The 21,684-nt window shown below is 51.8% G+C and overlaps 1 protein-coding gene across 2 annotated transcripts in view; it reads right to left on the reverse strand.

The window, feature by feature from the left end:
• The window catches only part of PKNOX2 (PBX/knotted 1 homeobox 2), a 233,735-nt gene that overhangs the window by 211,149 nt on the left and 902 nt on the right, over positions 1–21,684 (reverse strand). The gene's annotated exons all lie outside the window — the stretch shown is intronic.

The raw sequence follows: 21,684 nt of genomic DNA on the forward strand, positions 1-21,684 counted from the left end.
GGAACCTTCTCCACACCTTCCCAGCCCTGACACCAGGCCCTCTCCCTCAGTGATGGAGCACAAAGGCCCTGCCCAGGGGTTGCCCAGGAGATTGTGGCAGGGCCATCAGAAGCCAGGTTGGACAGCACTGCTCTGCGACCCGCCCCCCAACACCCCAGGACTGCCTCTGAACACCAGCGGACTCTCCCTGACAGCCACGCTTCTGCCCTCGTACAGACGAGCTTCTCAGTGAAGGAAGCACACAATACCAGGTGAGGGTGTTGGGGAGACCCCATGTGTCCGGTGTGCAGGCACAGAAGGCGGGCTTGGCAGCAGAGGGTCTCCTGGGCTCAGGCCCTGCTTCAGGCCCTCTCTTGAGCCGCTGTCCTCAAGGGATGCCTAGCCCAGCCCCTGACACACAGGCAGCACTCAGCAGAACGAGGTCAAGTTTGGGGTGCACCCAGGGCGGCACAAGTCCAGGGAAGATGACCCACCAACCCTCCTGTTGGCTCAGAGTCTGAGAGGAAATCCCACCCACCGTTTCCAGGTACAAGCTTTGAAACGGAAAAGTCTCCCCTTCCAGGAATTTTGGCACAGATCCACATTCCCGGTGCCACTCAGGATGCCTCGTCCCCAGCTTCCCAACCAGGCCTCAGTCTGCCCAAGTGGTGGCAGAGCCTGGAAGCCCTTGGCCAGGATGGAGGCCCTGGACTGAGTAAGCTGCAGTCTCTGTGTCTCAGGGAGCCCAGTCTGGGACATTGTCGAGGAATTTTGCGTGAGTGCGCACTGCGTGTGTGTGTGAACATTTTTCTCGGGAGAAAATCCACCATTCTACCATATTCTCAAAGAGGCCATGACCCAAACACTCTAAAAACTGTGACCCCAAAGTCAGTTTTGGAGGTTGGAGACGTGATCAGGCATTGCTCGCAGAACTCCTCCACCAGAGGTTTCCATGGCACCTCAAAGGCAGCATCTTATAGATGAGACTCTTGTCCCACAAGAACTTCATTCTCATTTTCATGAATAATATATCAACCCACTGAATCTTCAGGCTGGAAATTCCACCCTAAGGCGGACTTCCAGTACCTGGTCAGTCACCACGTTCTAGTGATTCTTCAGCACAGATCTTAAGTCCATCCTCTTTTCCATTCCTTCTACCCTAACCTCACCCCTCTCCCTTCACTGCCTACTACAGTCTTTCCCCTTCCTCCTGCTGCTCAGTCCTCTCAGCTCCAAACCATCCATATCTTCTTAAAAAACATCAGTTTATGGTATTACTCATCTGCCTGCAATGTTAAGAATTGAGGGTGGAAAACCATGTGTCTTAAGCCTGTGTCTTAAACCAGTAAGCAAGACCACAGAGGGTATAATGGAAGGACCATAGATTTTGGAGCCAGACGAATCTGCGTTCAGATTCTGACCCTTCCTCTTCCTAGTTATGTTATTGAGCAAGTTATTCAAACTCCCTGAATATCAGGTTTTACACCTATAAAATGGAGTAATGATCAATACTCTCCTTAAAGAAGCAATATTTCTTGTATAGTGGTTAAGGGTTCTGGCTCAGAACCAGACTGCCTGGGTGCTAATCCTGTCTTCCCAAATTACTAGCTATGTGACCTTGGGCAAGTTCCTCAACCTCTCTGTGCCTCAGTTTCACTATCTATAATATCAGAGGATCGTAATAGTACCTGCTTCATAGATGTGTTGTGAGGATTGAGTTCATGTAAAGAGCTCAGAACGGTGCCTGGCACACAGGAAGTGCCAGATACATTTTAGTTACTGTTACCAGCAGGGCTTGTGGTGATGAATTACCTGCAGCATACAGAGCACCTCACCTGCCATACAGTGGTTGCTCAGTAGGTGACAGCATCTTTCCCTTCACTAAAAATGTGCTGAATTAGCCCGTTTTGAAACTCGTGGAGTTCACATTAGTGGCAAAATATCCAAGTGGGAGCATTCCAGCAGAAGCAGTTAGGAGGAGGAACGAGGCCTGGAGGGATACTAAAGAAAGAGCGGGATTCGAGAGTCCTGTGATTCAGGGGCTCACCCAAACCCCAAGGAAAGGCTGAACACCACTCTTCTGTCAGCCAGTGTAATGGCGTAATCCCAGCCTGGGGCGGGGAGCAGGGCAAAAGGACCGAGCACCCCTGCTGTGCCCTGAGGGTCCTCCTGTAGGGACACAGGAGATTGGGGCTACAAACCTTCCTGCCTCTGGACCCCACAACCGACTGAACAGGTCTTCCCTGGAGATTAGAAAAGCTGCCTGTGTCATCTCCCAATGAGAAGCATCGGCAAAGGCCAGGGGAGAATCACTGCTCCCTAGAAAGGTGAGGGGTGGGAGCTGGCCTGGAGGTGGGGAAGGGGGTGCCAAAGATCTCTTATCAAAGGATCAGAGGGCAACCCTGGGGGCACAGGAGGAGCTGAGTGCACAGAGCTCCCACGTCCAGGCCTGCGTCACACAGCGGCTCTCCGGTTCTTGGCTCAGAGCCCAGTGGAGCCCAGGGAGGCTCATCCAGAGGTACCGCGATTCGCCTTTGGAAAGCCCTGAGCCATCACACTGCTTCTGGCCGTTCCGCCTCCTCCGGGGCCCTGCTAGCAGTTTCGAGCTTGGAACAGCTACCAACCAGCCCTGGGATGTTGCCTTAGCAGAGGAACGGCCTTCACAGCCATTAGCATACTTGATACTCCCAATACCCCAGTGAAAAATCTATAATCCTACCCCCAGCCTGCAAGTAAGGAAACTGAGGCTTAGAAGGTTACATCTGGAACGTGCTTCATTTCAGCCTGAAATCCTAGTCCCCAACTCTGAACTTCCGACTCTCTGCACCCAACAGCGCTGCCTCTCGTTAAGAACCTCTTTTCACCGGAAGGGACCCTGGGCCAGGTTCACACGCACAGCAAATTCCTCCCGGCTCCTGTTCCCAGGCCGGGGTCCACCTCTGCACGGGGGCTTCCTGCCCAGGTTGGAGGAGGGGGTGGGAGGGGGTCCGAGTTAGCATGGGCCCAGGACAAAGCAGCCAAGCCTCAGAATGAGGAAGCGCTGGCTGTGCAACACGCACACATTTGTGAGTTGTGAGCATCACACAGAGAGAAAGAGGCACGTAAATTAAAGTGGCCAACTTGTGTGCACACGTGTGCACTGGCACGGGCAGAAGGCTGGCTTTAAATGGTAAAAACTAGTAGCTTGAAACAGTAAAAAACCTCACCTTTGCCTCAGAAAGATGCAGGGCAACTTCACAGAGTTTTATATGGCCCATAAATCAGAGCTGAGAAAGGGCCTCTGCAGCATTCCCCGGGACAGACGGGCTTTCCGCCACGCAGAGACGCTGTGTGGCAGCGTTACAAATGTCCCAAGCAGTTTATACACAACAGCACAGCGTGAGTTTGCTGGGGGATATTGGAGCTGGTAATTGCTATTCTAAAACTGGCCTTGTAAGCTTGAAGAAATGTTTTGAGGGGGGAAAAGAGCCAATTTAAGAGCTTTATAAAGCCATAAATGCCTTCTGAGCAAACCAAATGTAATCTATCTACAGAGACAGGCCGTCCCTCAAACTCAATGGCAGACCCTGCAGTGCTGAACAGCCCAGAGAAGTTACCCTGTAGACCCCACCGCAGCAAGTGGGTCACCTGTACGGAGACAGGGGACTGTCCCAGGTGACCCCAGTGCCTCCAAGACTCCCGTGGGCAGGGCTGCCATCAGGCTCCCTCAGAATAGTCTTCTCAGCAGAAACAACACAGCCCACCGGCAGCTCACAGCTCTGTTCCCTGCCAGCCAGTGCTGTTCCCTTTCCCCTAGACGGACCAGGCCAGTCGGCCCTGGCTTCCTACGGGTCTCCCAGGTGTCTGACCTCCTGGACCCTCAGAAGCAGGGAGGGGCTAGAGGCTCGGGAGACAAGCAGCGTCCTCCAACTTGGCCTCAGTTCCATCCAGAAAGAGAGGCTTTTGTAAGAATTACGTTAGGAAACGTATATAAAGCACCTGCCACATGGACTCCATAAAGAGCAGCTATTATTACTTTACGGTTGCTGGGACTTGTGAGAAGAGCCAGTGGGCCCTGGGCAGAGGCACCACCTTCTCCAGACCCAGCGCCAGGCCCTGGGCTCAGGTGGGAGGACATCACTGAAGGGCCCCCGCCAGCGGCACTCAGGCATGGACACCGGCTGGGTTTCCCAGGGAGACAATTCCAGCGCCTGTTTCCTGACTTAATTTGCCCTTATCTCCCCCAGCTGCCTTCAGACACATTCCTTCCCCGCAGCCCTGTCCTCCCCTCGCACGTTATGCCAGGACCCCAGAGTCCTCTGCTAACCCTGATTATCAGCTCTGAGTCTCTTTACGCTGGGGAGATGTGTGAATTTCCCCAGGTTGATGGCTAGAAAAGCCAAGACCCGCTGGACTAGAAGCAGCCAGGTTCCTACCCTCCCACCCTACCTTGTCCCTGCCAGCCTCCCACTCACGTCTCTCCCACAGCCCTCCACCACGATAATCCCACTCTCTTTTCAGATGTCAACGTTTCGTAACGGAAAACAAAAGCCATATGACGCACAATTACCCACTTTCCATTGTGTTTGAACAGCTCTACTGACAGCACGAAGCACCGCACAGGAGCAGTAGAAAGGGATTCAGGATCAAGCTTCCAGTGAAATGTGTTTTCAGTTATATGTATTTTCATAGTTTTTGCAACACCTTATTAAAGTTGAAAGCTATATATAACGGCATTACCGGTGGCACTTCTCAACACTCCTGAAGTTGGGCTTCCTCACGGCCCAAAGCAAATGTGACCCAGCCGTCTCTAAGCAGGCACTTCCCCATGACCTCTTCCAGCCCCCTGAGCTGTCCCCCACTCCCCACAGCCCTACCACGACTTCTGAAGGGTAGGTCTTAGAGGTGAGGCATCCCTCTAAGGCTCTGGCAGGTGGCTCGGCAGTGACAGACGCCTTACAGCCCCAAACCAGGAGACTGAAGGTCCTCCCTGGTCCACCTCTCCCCCAAGACTCTTATGTAGGAACAACTGTGGCCTCACTGCTGTCCCCCCAAAATTATGCCAAGCAAGTTTCATCTCCAGGACTTTGCCAAGGCCATGTAGTCCTCCTGGTTGGCCCTGCTTTCTAAATGCCTGCTCATCCTTGAAAATGGTTGTAATCCATTCACAAAATATAATCAACACACAGGAGGCAGCCTGGTGCTGAGGAAAGTACAGTCTTCCCTCAGTCTCCACGGGGGATTAGTGTCAGGACCCCGCAAATACCAAAATTCATGGATGTTCAAGTCCCTTCTATTAAATGGCGTAGTATCTGCACACAGCCTAGTTACGTCCTCCCAGACACTGTACTTTAAATCAGCTCTGGATTACTTATAATACCTAATACAATGTAAATGCTGTGTAAATGGTTGTAAATACAATGCAAATACGGTACAAATAGTTACTGGCATGCAGCAAATTCAAGTTTGGCCTTTTGAAACTTTTTGGATTTTTAAAAAATATTTTTTGATCCACAGCTGGTTGAATCTGTGGATGCGGTCCCCACAGATGTGGAGGGCAGGCTATACCCTGGACTTCGATTGACAAGATCTGCGTTTGAATCCTGTCTGTGCCGTTTGCATTCGCTGGGTCACCGTGAGCAAGTCTCTTGACTTCTCTTGTCTTCGTTTTTCTGTTCATCTACAAAATAAGAGCCTGAACTACATTACTATAAGGATCCTTCCAGTCCTGGGATTCCTAAATGGATGCCTGCTAAGGGCTTCTGGGAAGTATTTCTTTAATACATACCAGGCACTTGGTGCCACAAGGAATAAAAACATGGATACAACATGGTTCCTGTCCTCAAGGAACCTGCAGTTTCATTGAGGAGAAAGCCTATGAGAACGAAAAGGGAAATTACAGCAAGTACCTCCAGCCCTCGTACAAGAGAGCAATATATGAAAAGTCATGAGGCGGTACATGATTAGATGCCAAATGAATTGTGCAGCAGTAATTGCTCTAGGCCAAGGAGTTCAGAGGAGGAGAGAGCGCTAAGGGACGGGTTGGTCACAGAACACTGTACTTAAGAGGTGGGAAATGACTCTGGGCCTGAAGGACATTTGCACTGGGATTCGCATCTGCGGGAACAGCCAAATGTGAGCCTTTCATGAACAACAGTGGTCACCAAAGTGCAGGGTCAGGGGACAGTGCATCCACTAATGAGGGTAGAAATGAGATTTCATGCAGAGAGACCAAAAGAGAGAGGACTGTAGACAAAAGTAGAGGCTGAACTGCAGAGAGTTTTAAGGACCAGACTCAGGTGTTTGCGCTGTGTCGTGTGAGGCACAAGGAACCAAACAAGGGAGCATGGAGCACTGCATTTGGAGAGGACGAATCAGGCAAAGGTTTGCAGAGTGGATCAGAAGTGCGAGGACAGGAAGCAAGGAGACCAGAGAGAAGGTAATTGCTGTATTCCAGGCAGGAGGTGACAGTGTCTGCACCAGGGTGGTGGCAGTGAAGATGCAGTAACATGCCAGGCACAGAGAAGGATGGGAGGACAGCCTTGGCCTCTGAAAGTCACAGCCTGGCTGATTAGTTATTTATCACCATGTCAGGAAACTTTTGACGATGAAAGGGGAGCCGTTACAATTACACTGGGACAACAGACTTAAACCAGGACCGTCATGGGCAAACAAAGAATGAAGGAGAATTTGGGAAAAGATGGACTTCAAGGTTCCAAGCCTGTAAGACAGGAAAAGCATGGGATCTGACAGAGACAGGTGGACGGTGGTGGCACAGAGCAACAGGGAAATAAGGGACGAAAGGAGTTTGTTGCAACTGAGTGGCCAAGCGGATTTTGAATTCTTTAAAGACAAGAACTGCATCTTATCTGAATTATCACACAGATATTTGCTACCTCAAATTGAGACAGTAAAGACCTGCTGAATCAAATCTACAGAGGACTGGCTTGGAGGGGAATAGGAGGTGGGGCTACACTTCTCCCCTTGGTTTTGTTTGTTTACATGTATGTTTTTAGAATTTCAGTTGATGTACCTCTTGGTGGGTTTGCCCCCGTGACCATCTGCAGCCCAGGGAAGTCTCATTGTGAAATGGTGATTCTAATGTGCACTGAAAACCTAACTGGGGCATCGAAATGGCCAGCACTGGCGGGCGACTCTCAGCAAATCCTGCTCCAAGCAGGATAGAAAGAGCAGGGAAGTAAAGTCACCATGTCCCTCTTCCCAATGAAATGCAGAAAATAAGGCCAAAAATTTTTAAAAAGAACAAAGAAAGGAATTTCAACGTAAAAAATCAAGACAGCAAACAGCCTTCCCCTACCCTGGGCTGATGTGGACTTTTGTGTGAGGACTCAGAAAACCTCGGACTTTTCTACAAGCAGCTGTAGACTCTCTACGGGATTCTCTATTCCAAGATCAGGCCTGCACGTCTTCCATGGCCGACATACAAGTCCACCGGCTGGGTCTTATAACACTGTCCAGAATAAGATCCTACAAAGCGCCAGTGACCCAGAAATTTGAGGCAGAAACAAAACATTGGCTATGAATTATCCAGGTGCCTGTAGCTGCAGTTACATGATAAAGCCAATCTCCCTAAGAGTGTTGATTACTACTGTGTTAACGTACAGGGTTTAGGGTAGGACAAAGTTGCCTGGCCCAGCACCTCTCCTTGAGCTACATGGACCATGCTCTCAACCTCAGAAAGGGTTGCCTCTTGGACTCTCCTGATGGACTCAACTCCATAAATCTTTCTAGCTGATATGGCAATGCCCACATCACGAAGGAAAGATGATGCTGTGGTCTGCAGTGGCCCTCAACCTTTTTTCCACTGTACACACCTGCAGTTTGCAGCAAGCTCATGTCAGTCATGCTGAATCCTTGCAACAATGATTCCCTACTGGAGACAAATCACCCCTGAAAGATGGATCCCTCAGAATGGACTGGGGCAGGGACGGGGGAGCAGTGTCTTTGAGAAAGACACTGGGGGCTACTGGGCACAGAGAACACCGAACAAAACCCCTGGAGGGAAGGACCAGGGATGCTGCTCGCTTTGTGCAGAGATGCTGGAATCCAGCACCATAGATGGATGTGAGACTCGACAAATGTTTACTGAGCACTTCTGCTGTGCCAGGTACTGCACACAATGGTAAACAGCGAGTAACCTACCTGAGAAACTTATCCTTGGCCTGTCTTCTGAGGTCTGGAGCCCTGCGCTAGGCTAAAGCCTCAGGATGTCTTCACAGTTTGTTTCAGGTTTTAAGTGAAAGGACTGTGTAGGTGGAAAAGCATCCTACAGGTGCGGGATTTACTAAGTCCTTTTGGAAGATGCCTGCCTTGCCAGCCTCGAAGTCAAGGCCAGGGAAAGCGATCAGGTGCTCCTGAGTGTGGGGAGAAGCGGTCTGGAGGACAGAGCAGGGAACAGCAGTCAGCACGTGCAAAGTTCCGGAGGCTCAGGTCTCTACCGCACAAGGAGCCCAGGCTGTGGGCTCTACCGCGCTGGAGAAGTCTGGCTTTTCTCCCTCCAGGCTGGCTGGCTCAGTGCAGTCGGGTCTTTATCTTCCTCCACACACGCCCTTGTTTATGGCTCCCCTGTCTCTGTTTGCTCAATCCTCCCCAACCTTCGAGGCCTGGCTGTGGGGGACAGGATTTCTAATGGAAAAAGTTTAGATGCAGATAGGCCTGGGTTCTGATGCAAGCTTATCAGCTGTGTGGCCTGGCCTTTGCCCTATGTGAAAATAGGGGCTGTCGTGCCCACGTTCTATAATGTGATAAGTCTGCTAGAAGGTAGAAGTGTCAATCAAGGGTTTGGTCCACCACCCACCTCTTCCATCAGGTCTCTCCTGATCCTGCAGCCCACTTCTCTCTCCTTCCTCTGAGACACTCTTTCATTCATTCATTCACTCATTCATTTACTTATTTATATTTTTGGAGGTGGAGGTAATTAGGTTTTTTAAAACTTATTTATGCTTAATAGAGGTCCTGGGAGTGAACCCAGGACCCTGTGCATGCTAGGCATGCACTCTACCACCGAGCTATACCTCCCCCCTCTCTGAGACACTTTTATCTGTGTCTCTCACTTGGTAATGAAGCCTCTCTGTCCTGGAACATCTCCTGGGGTGAACCACCGGGTGTATTGCTATGTTAACTCATCAAATATAATATAATTTAACTTTCCATGTTTTCATGCTGCTCTCTCTACTCAAACTGTAGCTCCTTCATGTAGAGGCCAAATCTTACCATCTTTCGTCTCCCTCCATGGTGGCTAGTGCACAGTGGGTGCTAAATAAACTGAAAACAGATTTGAGGCAAACGGAGGGTCCACAGGCAACAGAGGAAAACCCCACAGGAAACAGACCACACTCGGGCTTGGAGTAACGGCCCATTCGTGTTCTCTGCTCTGGGCGAGGCTGTCCCCGCCCAGACTGGCGTGTAATGAACACTCCATTGAGTGAATGAAGTCTGCTGACGCTCTCAGTCATTAAGGCCACTAGTAGGGTGGCTAATCCAGGAAAATAGCTGATCTGAAGAAAATCACTTCTTTTTGTGAATTTTAAAATGTCTTTGGAAATGGTGTTTATCTTCTTGGTTTCAGTTATGGTGAGGACTTTGGCTTTTATTCAGTGATGAATCAAAATCATTAAGGCTTTTATATAAATGAATTTGACACTGTTCAGTTATATGATGAATTTGTTCATTTCTCATTTTTATCTCCCTCCTCTCCACCAGGGATCTGCAATCTATTTATGATTTTTATTATAAATAATAATAAACTTTCATTTCTGTTTCTCTCTCCAAGACTATAGCCAAGCTTCAGCCTGGTCTCCACTCCAGAATCTCAGACTTGGTTCTCGCGCCTCCCCCGAAGGTGCAACCTGGTCCTGATAGACTCCCTGTGCTCTTTCTCAAGCTCTTCCAAGGTGCCACTCCACCCCAGGCCCCCCTGCCATCCCATCCACCAACCCCTTCCTCTCTCCCCAGGGCCTTCACATCTCCTGCCACCCACCCCCAACTCTGCCTTTTGTCTTTATTCACTTCTGTCCTCTCCCTTCAGGTCTCTGCTCCGAGTTCTCTTCTTCAGAGGCCCTTCCCTGCTCTCGCTAAAGAAAATCTGTTAAATGCTCTCATAGTTTCATGTTCTTCCCTTCAAAGCTCTGATGATTACATGTGTTTTCTCATATTTATTTGTGAGTCTTTTTTTAAATTAATGCCTCTCTTCTCCATCTGACTGTAAACTGTCAGGATAGAGGCTACATTTGCTTTTGCTCCTTCCTAGCTCGACACCGAGACAATGCCAAGAACGCCATACTAACTGAATGAGGGAATGAATTTGTGCCCCAGGCCTCCTACTTATTGGCACCCTCGGGGCACAAGGCGGGACCAGCTCAGGGCTCTCTGGGGGCCCTGTGGGTCTGAGCTTTGAGCTAAGTGGAGAGGGGGCGGGTTGGGAGGGGAAAGGACCTGAGCCCACAGAGCTCCCATACCACACCCAGCATGACACCTGGGCTATCTCATTTCCTTGTCATGGCCGCCTCTGGAGTTGAGAATTACTATCCCATCTTACAGCTGAGAGCGCTGAAGCTCAGGAAGCAAGTTCCCCTGGGTCATACTGCAAGCCTGTCTGTAGCCAGACCTAGTCTTTCTGATTCCAAAGTCTGTGCTCTTTCTGCTCTGCCCCAACTGCCGTGGCCTGGGCAGTTTCTAATCCAGCTCTGCCACCAATTTCCTGTGCGACCTTAGGCAAGTTACTACCCTCTCTGAGCTTCAGTTTCTCCATATGCAAAATACAGAGGTTGGAATAGATATCTTACGTCCTTTCAAGTTCTGAGATTTCTGACACTTTAAGAATCTATGCTTCTAAATTTATAAACTCATGTAAGGGGTGCTAAAGTACCTAGCTCAAGTTCAAGCACATAGCAGACACTTCATAAGTGTTCATTTCCTCCCTCCCTTTCTCTCTTCCTCCTTTCCTTCCCTTCCTTCCTCCCAATTCCCTGTTTCAAAGATTCTCTGCCACCTGTGCTGTCCTGGTTATTCCAGGAGGCTCAGAGCACTGCCCCCTGCCTTCCAGGAAGCCTCACCAGCTCTGACATGATGCCTCCAGCCTGTGGTCCTCACATGGCCACTCGAGCTGTACTCTCCAGAGAGGCCCATGCCTCCCTGCACCCCACTCCCTCCTGCCCCCAGCAGAGATACTTTGGTCTGTGTCCAACACTGTGGGGAAAGAGAAGGAAGTGGCCGAAAAGGAACCCACGTATCCTGAGTACCTAGTACCAGGGACTAGATCAAGCTCGTTGAACCCCTGCAAAGAGCCTTTGTTCTCCCCATTTCACAAAAGGGAAGAAACTCAGGCTCAAAGGGGTTAGGAATTGCAGAAGTTCATACCTCCAGCGAGTGGTAGAAGTGGGGTTTAACCCGTACCTGTCCCACCCCGGGGCAGACACTTTGCTGGCCCAGGGATGCCAAAGCCTCGGACAAGGGTCTATTCCACATCACTGGATATTCCCTTGAAATCACCTTTTTTTTTTTTTTCTCCATATCTATGTAACTTTGAATTTATAGCCCAAGTGACTTAAGCCTATCAATCTCTCTCTGGCCACCCCCTTCTGCCTCTCCTCACTGCCCCCTCTGAAGTATCAGATTACAAAATAGTCACACATTGTCCCCAGCCTCAGCCACTAACACCAAGGAAACAACTCAAAAGGCTAACTGAATCCAAGGGGAAGGGGCCAGATCTTCAGTAAATACAGTCCCCTGATGGTACCAAGAAAGAAGGCTGAGCCTTCCTCCTCAGCTCACAGCCGCTTTCCAGAAATCAGACTCAGGTTAGATGTGAATGTGGACATCCCCAGTTACCCCCGGAGATGATCAGGGCACTAGCTGGGGAAGAGTAGGGAAGAGATACCTGCGTTTTCTAAAGGCTCCTCCTGAAACTTCTGCCCTGGAGGAGTGCATTAGGATGGGCCAGGGGGATGGGGGTCTGTGGGAACAGCATCAGCTCTGCTCAGCGAAGCAGCCTGGACAGGAAACAGGTGAGAGCAAAATCCCTGGCAGGCTGTTTCTGGTGCCCACTGTCTTTCTCTCACCTTGTTCTTCCCTTGCAAGGGACGGAAAGGAGCCCCTAGGGATGGAGGGGTTGACCAGCTCCCTCTCTGGGAAAGGCCTTATCTGAGGGGCAAAACTCAGCATGAGGTCCGGCAAAGCCAGCCCAAGGTGCCTAGCATCCTTGTCTTGCTCCCTGCAATCCTCAGCTTGAAACTCGAGTCCTCCAGGATGTCCTCCAAGCCCCCGAGAGGAGCCTGTGCGCTCTGGGCTTCCTGGACTTCTCCTCCATGGCTCTGATCGTGGTTTCACTAATTATCTGCAGAACTCGAAAGCCCTCCCCTCGCCCCCAGCCCCATCAGACTGTGAACTCTATGGGCAGCGAGCCCATCTGCATCCTCACCCCCACCACTTCCGCCAGGTCTGACCTGTACAAGGTGCTCAGTAAAAGTCTATAGAATGAATGTTACCCACAGGAAGCAACCCATTGCTTGATGTGCACTTACAGACCCAGCAGAGGCCAAGCCCCCACCCCAGCAGGCCCCAGGCAGCTCCTGCACTGGACTAGATGGGAAAACACGTGGGGGACACCACTGGCACACAGTAGGCCCGCAGTTCAGGTTTGCTGACTGTGCTGGAATCTGGAAAACCACCCAGAGGGCCCCAGCCGTGGGGGCGGGGGCAGGTCATGGCAGGCCATCCTGCTAGCTTTCAATCACTTAAACAAGGTTGTCATCACTCTGAGTGAACATGGGAGGGGGTGTTTCCATGTATGCTCGACTTTAAGCTAATAAGAAACATAGTTTGTGCCAACAGATTTTCTCCCCCACATAATACATGCGAAGCACAGTGTAGGCGCTTTCACTTATGTTTATACAACGTGTGTAATACATCCTCGTACATCAACTCACTTGGTCCTCTCCACTGCCCTGGCAGGAGGCATTATCACCATTTGACTGATGAGGATGGCAGGGCTGGCTTTTAAGTTCACGCGGTGAGTGTATGGCTGAGTCACAGCTCAAACCCAAGGCGCTGGCCTCAGTCATGCCACAACCTCATTACCCACGTCCTGTCCAGGCCAGAGCCCTAGATCTTACATGGAGCTTTGTATGAGCTGGAGCACGGGGTCTGGGGTGGGAGGGAGACGGAGCAAGAAAGCAGCAAGGAATCCAGCAAATTTCCCCCAAACACGCATCTCCGGAGAGCAGGCAGCCAGCTGGGCTAGAAAGACCACGGATCCAGATCGACACAGAACCAGCTGCACGACCTTGGGCAGATTCCCTCACCCACTCTGAACCTCGCTCTCTTTCTCGGGTCCGTGGTGATGACTGGATAAAATAAAGAAGCGAGAGCTCCCAGCACATAGTGAAGAAGCCTCCATTCCTCTGTGGCCTCGCACAGCTACTCAGAAATCACAGGGCTCAGGAAAAGTCCTCTTCTTCCCTTGATCTACATGCTGGCTGTGGCAGGCCGTGTCCTCCCTCCCCAAAAGAGTCCAGGTCCACCGAGGTCAGGCAGCATCGCCAGCACCAGGACTGGGCGAAAAGCAAGCCAGAGAAGTTCCCCTCTTCCCTGCCAGCAGCTAATGGCACTCCCCAGAGTACAGCCTGGGAATGTTCTCCCTCCCTCTCTCCCTTCCAAATCCAATGGAAATGACTTTGGAAAGTGTTCCAGGAGACCAGATGTCCAGCTTGGAAAGGGGCTTTCCTGACAATCTGGGAGTCAGCAGGAGGTAGCAGTCCCCACCTCGCTGGCACTAAGAGGCCCTAGTGACCAGGGCGCCTTCCCAAGGAGAGCTGTGCCAGTGTGAGGAACAAGCCTCGCTCCCCGGGAATGGCCTCCCGGGAGGGCCGGGGAATCCCATGGAGCTCTTCGGCCTTCCTCCAGGTCACACTCACCAGGGAGGATTCCCCAGGGGACCCCCGCCCCACTATGTGTAGCTCTCTCCTCCCAGAGCTGGGAGAGGGGCCACGTGACGGGCTTCCATCGTGGCAGCAGGGCAAGACCCCCACTGCTACACGGGCCACAGGAGAGCAGTGACTTGAGCTCTCAAACCACCAGGTTCTCCACCTGATTTCTGTCCTTGTGGTCCTCCTGGAGACTGGAGGACTCAGCAAGGCCCCTCTTAGAAGCACCTGTCTGCCCCTGCATCCAAATAAGTGAGGTTCCACTGCCATTACATCTACCTCCTCCCATTCCCCTCCCTCAGTCAGAGTGAGGCAAGTCCTACCACTCCTGGGCTAAGTGCCCGTGGGAGCCCCACCACCTTCTCTAGACACAGGGTGCCTGGTGGTCTGGAGCACACACTTCAGCATGTACAGCCTACAGAGTCACAGAACAGTAGACCCAAAAGGGGCCTTCAAGATAACCTGGTCTAACCTCCTCACGGCATAAAATGAGGATGCTAAGATCCAAATGAGTTAAGAGATGTGTCAAAGGTTACACAGCTTGTTTTCAGTTTGATGTGTGTTTGCTTGGGCTCCCGAACAAGACTGTGCAGCTCTCAGAGGAAGGGGACCCTGAGTCCCACCCAGCACACCGCTGGGCCTTCACGGAACAGTGGGCTCAGGCCATGCTTGTGGATGGATGGGAGGATCTCCAGGGAGGGCCTGGGAGTGAGAACAAGCACCTGTCACCGAGATGCCCACGGCACACACCCGAGTCTCTCTGGGCTGCTTCTCTCTGTCCCTGACCTGGAGTTGAACTCACAACCCACACAGAGAAGGGCCTCACCTGAGAATGGGCAGGGACAGCCCTGAACTCCAGGCTTAGCACAGGCCTTGGAACAGAGCAGTACTCGGTGACAAGGGACCGCAGAGTGAGGGCTGTAAGAGGGCCCTCTGGGGGAGGGGCTCACTTCCTCTCCTCCAGCACAGACCCCCTGTGCTACCCTGGAATCAGCCTAGTCAGAGTCAGCAGGCCCCACCACTAACGGGCTCAGTGTCTCTTGGCGTCGCTCAGGATGAAGAGCTGGAGGGCCACAGGTGTGAGCCCCGGGACACTCTCTTCACCCTGGGCTCCGGGCCAGCTTCCAGCCTGGGTGGCAGGTTGAGGAAGGGAGGTGGCCCTGCAGCTCTGCCACCACCCCCACTGCCACAGCAAACCACCCTCTCCCCTGCCCTGAATCCACCTCCACCTTCCGTGCTGTAACCCAAGGCTTTGTGGAGGTGAAAATGTAGATCTTCTAGGTCTGCGATTCCATAACAGCCAGTAGGTCTCCACAGTGTTTGCCGAACAAAGATGTGGGTAACAGGGAGTGGGTTCAGGTGGTTCCTTCACAGAGACTCTCAGGAGAGGAGCAGGAGGAGCTCAGGGCCCTGTTCTCAGAGCTCAGCAAGGCGCTTGCTTCGTCTCCAAAGGCTAAAGAAAGGGCGTTTGTCCTCCCCTAAACTGCACAGTCCCCGAGGACAGGGTCTGTGTCCCTGTTTCTCCTACAGCGCCTGCCAGAACCGTGTGCCCGGCTGTCCGTTCAACACTTGTTGATGCGCCAGTGACCTGTGACGGGCCCAGGCCACGTCCTGGGGAAGGAGAGGGAAAGCGAAGGGGAGCCTGGGTCATCCCCCAACTGGAGAGGAAGCCCCACTGAGTCGGTCCTGGGTGCCAGACACCAGGCCTACACTTTGCAGATGCTCCCTCCACGACCCGAAGAGCTATGGACTTCTATTTCCCACTCTACAGATGAGGAAACTGGATCAAAGATGTCATGCAACTTGTCTAAATTCGCATGATTAGTGACCAGTAGAGCTAAACTTCCACCGCGGTTTTATCTGATGCTACGTCCACACTCTGCACTGTCTGCAGCAGGCAACTCCTTGAGCACAGGGACTGGGTGGTTACATGGGTCTGTCCTGTTTGTTTTTGCTGCTGTAACCTCAGATGCCTAGGACTGTGCCAGGCACACAGGAGACACTCTATACATATTTGCTGAATGGACGAACAAAGGAATGAATGAAAGTCTTTGCTTCTCCCTAGCAGGACAGAGCAAGGGCTGCTGATGCCAGGTTCCTAGGCTCTGTTTCCAGGAATCTTAGACAATTGTTTGTTCCTTCTCTCCACCCAGAAAAATACCCAATAAATTAAGGATTCTCCAAAGGCCACATGGTGGATGGCTGGGTTAACTAAGCATGGGATGGGGCAGTGGTGCGTGGGGTTTGTGCTGGGGTGAGGTGTGAGGGGGCAGAATCGAAGCATAAAATAAGCAGAAAAAGATTAGACAAGGTGAAGATTGAAAAGGTTCTCAGTGCCTTGGCCCTTTTGGGTCTGGCTCCTGCCCCACCCCAGGCTCCCTCATTCCCCATCAGGTACCCCCACTGCCTTGACTGAGCTGTACTGAAATTGGCTACGTTCCTGTTGAGCAGAGAGACTAACAGTTACGCCACCCACTCTGGCCCCATCCGAACCCTCAAGAGTCTGCTCCAGGCCCTAGGGCTAGCTGCTTTTCTCCACATTCCAGCCAAAAATAATATGGGAACGAAGCTGTTCGGTGGAGACTTAATCTAATCTTCATTGCTTCGGTTTTAAAATATCCTGCCTGGTTTAGGGTTTCTTATTACACACAGGGATGTGTTTTTAGTGAGATAGGTCTTAGCAGAACCATCCTTCTTGTAATTGGAAACCCAGGCAGGCCTGGCCTGCGGTGAGGCGTCCAAGCCAAACAGCGGATCCCCCGAAGACAACACGCTGGCAGCAAGCTTTTCCCGAGCTGCCCCAGGGCTTGCTTCTCCTCAGTGCTGGGAGATCCGGACAGAAGAGAAGCCACGCTCCGGTAGAAGGACTATGCCTTCCGACTCTTTCCACCCTCTTCTTGTATGTTCCGGCTCTCACCCCCAATCAGAATAGAAACTAAGATGCTGCCTGAGACTGCTGGAGAAGGATATGTGGAGGAAAAAATTACCCCCAGAAGTCCCCCCGAGGAGGGAGAATTAAAGGCAAGCATTCCACTGGAGCCTGTCTCCAGTACCAGGGCTCGCTTTAAAAAATCAGGCGCCGGAACGGAAGGAGTCTCCAAGTGCGTATACACTTTTGTATAAGTGCCGGGTGTAACTTCTCGAGCTTTCTGGCCCAGAATCTGCTTTGATCTGCCAGCATGGAGACTGCTAAGCGAGGTTCAAGCTGTAGCTAGCTCCAGCCCAGCACCCATCCCCCTAGCCCAACCAGATGTCGCACACCAGTCCAGGCTCTGGCCTTTTCTTCCCAATGGCAGAAAGAGAAGAGGCCAAATTTCTGATAAGTCAGATTCTGTGTTCATCTGATGCATGAAAGCCAGTCCAGTTAGCACAACTGGGAATAAGCACGCTGGTTCCCCCAGCTCAACTTTAATTGCCCCTCCTGGAGAAGTGCAGGTGGATTTTGGAATCACAGAAGGGTTTTCAAATTCTAGGATATAAAGAAAGGCAGGAGTTTAGCACCTTCACTCAAGTCTAAGAACTCCTGAGAGCTGGAGGGGAAGGCTCTGGAGCCAGGCAGGGTAAAAAAGCACAATAAACAAAGTGACCTTGCTGCTCCGAAGCCTCCTTTCTCCCATCTCTTTTATAATTTAGAGTGCAGGATTCAGGTAGGAGTCACTCCTCATAGCCCAGAGAGGAATTCATGTGATATATTCCACTTTACAGATGAAGAGACCGAGATGGGAAGCTAACTGACTCACTGTAGTCATGCAGCCAGACAGTAACAGGGTATAAAACTGCCAAGTTCCCAAACTTCAGTCTAAACACCGATCAGCACACTGACCCGCCAGCCTTGATTATTTCCCCCCTGCCTTTCCCACCAGGTATTAGATTTAATTAAATTAGCGGAGCCCCATCACAACAAGCCGGGCCATGCAGCCTGGATAGAACGCAGCCAGTGCAGCTCCTCCTTCTAAATTCTGCTGCTCAATATAATTCAGGCTTCAAAAAGTCACGGATCTCATGTGAAGTATTTTATACAAAGCATGGTGTGTTGGCTAGAATCAAGGCTAACAGTGGCTCATGGTGATTTCATTTCCCTTATAACTTCCTCTGTGGCAGTGCTTTCACCCTCTCCTTACTCTGATCTGCATCTTGTTTGATCCAACACTTTGCTTCACGTGCTGGCACCTCTGGCGACTGCATCTCACATTTATATATATCTTACAGCATGGCTGTCCTTGTGCCGCACGGCATGGGAAAAAGGAAAACTTACAACAGCGTGTCTCACCTTCCTTGAACTAACTTAGAAAATGTGCTCCAAGTTAAATAAATCAGGAACGAAAGTCTGAAATTGGAGATAGAATTTCAGAAGGGGGGTGGTGGCGCTAAATAAATAGCAAGGAAATCATGCAACATGTTGGAAGCCTATAAATTTTATAGGTTGTTTCTTTAATAAAAACAAATTCAATTGCTAACAACACAGTATTACTAAGCCGCTAACATTTAAAAATCTAATTTGGCCTGCTCTGCTGCTGTTTCTGTTGAACATTGTACTCACCCAGGGTAAGGAAGTCAGGTTGATGGGTTTGGTTTGGTTTGGTTTGGTTTCTAAACCAGGCTAATAGAGACCCCTTCTTTAAAACATAGGCTTTTTGCTTTCTAGGCATGCCTTGGTCCCTAATGAGTTACAGCCCCAGGTTGAAGATGTACATGGCAGAAAGAAATGTAACACACACTCTGGTGCACCCATAAACATCAAGGCCAAGGGAGAGGAGGTATGTTTCCAGTTAAGTTAGAACTCCATGAATTCAGGATTCTCCACTCACAAGACAGTAATTCTCCTTATTTCATCACTAACTTACTTCAAATGTGTTTATACAATTTATTGCTACTGAACTTCCAGGCAACTGGTGTAGAGTTAATGAAACCCAGCTTGGAGAAGTTTTGAGCTTTGAACAACTAACCACAGTTTAAATGGTTATGACATGCGGTCAAAGCCACAGCCCAGCCCCACTGCAGTTTCTGTGTTAGGACCTAGTCAAAAACCCTGTCATCTCACCTTTTGTGCCAAATAGATTGAAAAAGGAAAAAGCACTGAAAAACAGCCTTGCATGTTTCTTCTCAAGGTTCCCAGCCTCTCTCCCTGACATTTTAACACATCTATCTCACTGAATGCAAGGCAAAGCCCCTCCCCCAGTCCCGAGTAAATATTTTAGCTGCAGTGTGAATGGGCAGCCAGTTGAAATTCTGAAATCCAGTTTGAGTTTAATTGAACAGGGTCAGGCCTACAGAAAGCAATGTGGAGAAGGGGTGTCAGAGGGAGGCACCATGCAGCATTTAAAATCAGACTCAGTGAAAGTCCAAAAGGCAATACAGCAATGTACAGATGGCGCTGGACTTGAAAAGAAGTAAACTCGTCTTTCTGAATTATTTGGACATTGATTTTTATTAATCCTCATTGTCATATGGCGCCCTCCCCCAAGCTCTGTCCTTGTGGGAACTCCAGGAGGCTCCCTCTTTTTAAACAGGCCCATTTTGGAAGAGTAAACGGGAGGTACTGGACTTGCCAGTGCTGAACAATAAAAGCCCTTTTTGAAAGCAGCACTTTCATTAACTTAAAGCAATCTATAGACTTAAAAGCAGAGAGCAGTAAACTCCCAGAAAGGATCATAAAACAGCCAGTCTCAAGTTGGGTACACTTCAGTGCAATTTGCACGAGGCATTTTACTGTGAGCGGTGGCCGGGCCCATCTCCCTCCGGTAACCCCCTGCCCCTTATTCTGAGCAGCTTCTCTTTCTCTCGGCTTTCATGCCTTTCGCGCTCACAAAGGGGAGGCGGTGACCAGGGAGTCTCCGTGGGGTCACGGCTCCCTCCCGCCCTCAGGCTCTCGGCAGGAGAGAGAGCGCACGAATTCCAAGCCTGCAAAACAACAGCCTTGGAGCTCTGCCGCCCGGCGGACGCCGCACCCCGGGCCGCCGCGGCCACTCGTGGGTCGCGCGTCTTCTGCGTCCCGGAAGCGCCTTCTGGCTGCCCCAGCGAGGGGTGCGAGGGGTGCGGAAAGCTGGGAGGGTGGGCCCAAGATTGCAAAGGGGCGATTTCAGATCTTCCTCCCATACACCTCCCAACACACTCTGCTTCCCTAGTTGGTCCGAAGGATAACCTCCCTCCGGAGTAGGGACTTCTCTCCCACCCGCGGGACTAGGCCAGAACCACGCCGGGTGCAGCGCGAGTGGGAGATCAAGAGTTCAGTCGAGGGACAGGAGACCATCCCTACCTTCCCCCTAAAGTCCTGAAGCCTCTGGAAGGCCAGAAAGGGAGGGTGGGCCAGAGGGCTAGGGACTGAGCTTTGCGTAATGTATCTTATGTTTGGACACCATCATTTTCTGATTTGGGGAAGACCAGATCGCCTAAATCTGCCTAAAATGCGAAGCTTTCGCTTTCTAGTTGGAAGACATTTCAATACGCTAGAGGAGTCCCGGGACAAGTGGGATAAGGACAGGGGTCCCCGAGTTCCCCGCTTTCCCAGGCGGAACGTCGCACTGGCGGCCTGGTGTGTGGGCTTCCGGTACAGTCCTGGGGGGGAAGTGCAGGCAGCTCCCACGGCTCAACAGCTGGCTGCTCCGGTCCAGGCGCCCGAGTTCGAGCCCGCCGTGCCCTCCGCGGCAGCCCGGACTTCCCAGGCCGGACGCGACGCCTCACTGTTAGCGCCCCCCGCGCAGGCCGCGGCCCCTGCGGGCCACCCGCACCCGGCCCGCCGCTCTGTGCCCGCAGACCCCCAAGTGGCTTCCGGAGCCCGCCGAGCCGCCAAGGTCCGGTCTTCGGATCCACCCCGAACCCTGAAAGGCTACCCTGTCGCTTCGACCAGAACATTTCTTCGATTTGTCCGCTTCCCGCAATCTTTCTCCTAGAACGGGTCCTGCGCACCTCAAACCCTCTCCTCCAGATCCGCTTTCGGGGAGAAGCAGCAGGAATTCAGGGCTCGCCTGCCTTGTCTCGGATCAACTACTTTCGTCGCCTGCCTAAACGCTTTTCCACCCACTGAGCCCAGGGACTCGCGCGCGCGACCCTCCCCAAATTTCAAGAGCCTCAAGCCCAATAAAGAGCCGTGATCCCGTGGCTAAATCCTAAAAATGCGACCAGTTCCTTCGATTCCAGCCTCAGATGTAAACCCGTGCTCCCCGCCAACTGCTACCTCCAGCACCCCCCTGCTTTGTCGGATTCGATCTCTAAGCTACTCAGCGGCCCTTCGATCCCGCTTCTGAAAACAGCCCGGATCCTAAAAACCCAAACTCTAGCCTGGCCGTGAAGCCCAGCCCTAAGTCAAGGCTGATGCACAACCACCACGCACCCCCGCTCCACTCTCAGCCTTAGCCCGGGTCTCCCCACCGCGCAGGAGCCTCGGGCACTCCCGCTGAGATCCCCCGGAAAGGGCCGACCTCTTCGCTCATTTCTTCCTCAGCAACGGGAGTCGGGAAAGCCCCGCACGCCTAACACGAAAGAAACGCAAACTTTGCGCGGCAGACTCGGGACCCTGCCCCATTCCCCTCAGCTCTCTGCTTTGGGGCGGCTTCCGTCCCCCCTCTAACGAACTCACGCCCTAATTCTCCAGCCAGGAGGGCTCCCTATTCCCGAACCTCGTCGTGGGCCCCTACGCCTCCCCCCACCTCGCAAAGACTCCCAACAATCCGCGGAAAGCCAGTAACCCTACAAACGATCGCTCCTCCCGCGGCTAGCGTCCCTGAGCCTAGCCCCTGCGATCTCGGCTTCCCTGACCCCCAGCTCATGCCCTGCTGTCCCCACG

The sequence above is a fragment of the Camelus ferus genome, chromosome 33, assembly GCF_009834535.1.
Source record: "Camelus ferus isolate YT-003-E chromosome 33, BCGSAC_Cfer_1.0, whole genome shotgun sequence".
NCBI lineage: Eukaryota > Metazoa > Chordata > Mammalia > Artiodactyla > Camelidae > Camelus > Camelus ferus.